At 58.0% G+C, this 2,407-nt stretch overlaps 1 pseudogene; it reads left to right on the forward strand.

Annotated features, from left to right (window-relative positions):
- Nucleotides 1–1,559: 1,559 nt before the first annotated feature.
- On the forward strand, nucleotides 1,560–2,235 carry LOC133746976 (heat shock protein beta-1-like; annotated as a pseudogene).
- The last annotated feature ends 172 nt before the right edge of the window (nucleotides 2,236–2,407 follow it).

Consider the following 2,407-nt stretch of genomic DNA (forward strand, 5'->3'; position numbering starts at 1 on the left):
ACGACCGTTTGTCTGGGGTATGGTTTGAAATAAAGGAATATTTTTGTAATCTTGGTAAGCCATAGCTTTGCTGCTGAGGTACATAATTCCATATATAAATAAGCTGCCCTGTTCTAATGCATTGGTTAAATACAGAAAACTGCCTGCAGCATTGTATTACCCAAATTATTAATTAGAGCATTGTGTTACTGGAGTGCTACATTTGACCAAGTTACTATTTTATGGCCAGCTCTCCACAGAGAGACAGAATGGGGCACTTCATAGAATTCTGAAATCCGAGGCAAGCTCCTGTGCTCCCCGTACTCATGGGTGGATAGAAGCTCCGGCTTCTTAAATTGTGCTTCAACTTTGCGTTACTTTTATTTTTCCTTTATTAAAAATCCTACTTTGATGGAGGTGCTTTTGGAGCCAATGATTCTTCACAGCCCCTAGATGAGAGCTGGCCGAGGCAGGAGCCTCCTTGGAAAGGAGAAAAGCATCCAGGCTTCAGGCTGATGGCTGCTCTTAACAGGACCAAGTCTGACTCTGGTCTTCACATGAGTGCTCTGAGTGCCAAGCCCAGGACCCCTATGGAGGAGGGGCCCAGTTGGCCTGGCCTGGCCCATGCATGGGACCTGACCACACTGAGGAGTAAGGACCTAGGGAGCTAAAGAGCAGCTTTGTTACTGCCCGGACCAGAAAGGAGGAAGTGGCTTCTCTCTGTGGGTCCTGAGGCCTGACAGAACTCTCCCAGGGGCCAGCAGTCCTGGCCCCAGTGTCCCCTGGTCCCTGGGAGGGGTTCTTGGACAAGCCTAAGGGCAGGGAGGAGCCCGGTCAGAGCCAGCAGTGCCTGCCCGGCTTGGTCTCATGCTGCCAGTCAGATCACCAGAGTGAGTAACAGGGTGGAGAGGCTCCCAGTGGGCCCACATCTGGTCATCTTATGCCCCTGCTTAAAGCCCTCAGTGCTACTGCCTCACCTTAAGGAGAAGGGCCCAGGATGCTCCTGTGCACACCCCTCTCCCATGGCCCACTCCCAGCCTCGCTCCCCACATCAGCCATGGGAACCTCTGGTGCCTCCTCCTGTTCCCTTCTCGCCCTCTCTTCCACATGCCTGGCTCCCCTGGCCCTGACCTCTCCATCCAGGGGCCTCAGCTGTGCACCCTTCTCTGTGGAGCTGTCCTTGGCTCTCTCACTCCTCAGCACGGCACTCCCCACGTCCCCCTTAACCTCCCAGAGCTCCCCCTGCAGCCCCTCCCACCACTTCTTCTCCTGGGCAGGCTTCCCTCCCTCTGACAGCTTCGCAGTGGTCCTAGCGCAGTGCCTGGCTCCATGGGGCTTCCTGGCAGGGAGTGAGAAGCAATCACACATGGCTCCCACACAGAGACTTACTGGGCACTAATTCCGGAGGCGGCTCCTTTTGGACGCAGCCCACAGCTGCCCTTCAGGGCGTCAGCCATCCCGAATGGCCCATTCCCTGTGCAGACGGACTCGCCCACAAGTAGTTAGGGCCATGGTAATAAATAAATCTTGGTTTTCTTTACTTCCGGAAAAAAAAAGACCTCTTCTCTGCGCCCTGCCCCATGCACCGCCACCATGACCGAGCGCCTTTCTCGCTGCTGCGCAGCCCCAGCTGGGATCCCTTCCACGACTGGTACCCTGCGCACAGCCGCCTCTTCAACCAGGCCTTTGGCTGCCCCGACTGCCCAAGGAGTGGGAGCAGTGGTTCCGCGGCAGAGGCTGGCCGGGCTACTTGCGGTGGCTGCCCACCGCCGAGGCCCCTGCCGTGGCCACTCCTGCCCACAGCCGTGAGCTCAGCCGGCAGTTCAGCAGCAGGGTCTCAGAGATTGAGTACTAGTCCGACCCCTGGCGCGTGTCCCTGGACATGAACCACTTCGCCCCCACCCCGAGGTGCTGAGGGTCAAGACCAAGGATGGTGTGGTGGACATCACGGGCAAACACGAAGAGCGACAGGACCAGCACGGCTACATCTCCCGCTGTTTCACCCAAAAGTGCAAGCTACCCCCTGGCGTGGACCCCACACTGGTCTCCTCCTCCCTGTCCCCTGAGGGTACACTCATTGTGGAAGCACAGCTGCCCAAGCCGGCCACGCAGTCGGCAGAGATCACCATCCTGTTCACCTTCTAGACCCGTGCCCAGATCAGCGGCCTGGAAGCCAGAAAGCTGAGCTGCCTGCGGCCAAGTAGAGTCGCCTCATGCGCCACCCAGCCCCCAGCTCCCACCTGCATGCCCTTTTGATACCCCGAGAGACAGGGCAGCCCTCTGGCCTGTGCATCCCCCAAGGCTCAGGCCTCCAGGTCTGCTTGCCTATGACACCTATGTTGACCACTGCCTGGACACTGCCACTGCCACCACCAGCTAGCACCACCCCCAAGTCCAACGACGGCCATGCCCATCCCATGGCAGGTGC

The sequence above is a fragment of the Lepus europaeus genome, chromosome 18 (genome assembly GCF_033115175.1).
Source record: "Lepus europaeus isolate LE1 chromosome 18, mLepTim1.pri, whole genome shotgun sequence".
In the NCBI taxonomy this organism is placed as follows: domain Eukaryota; kingdom Metazoa; phylum Chordata; class Mammalia; order Lagomorpha; family Leporidae; genus Lepus; species Lepus europaeus.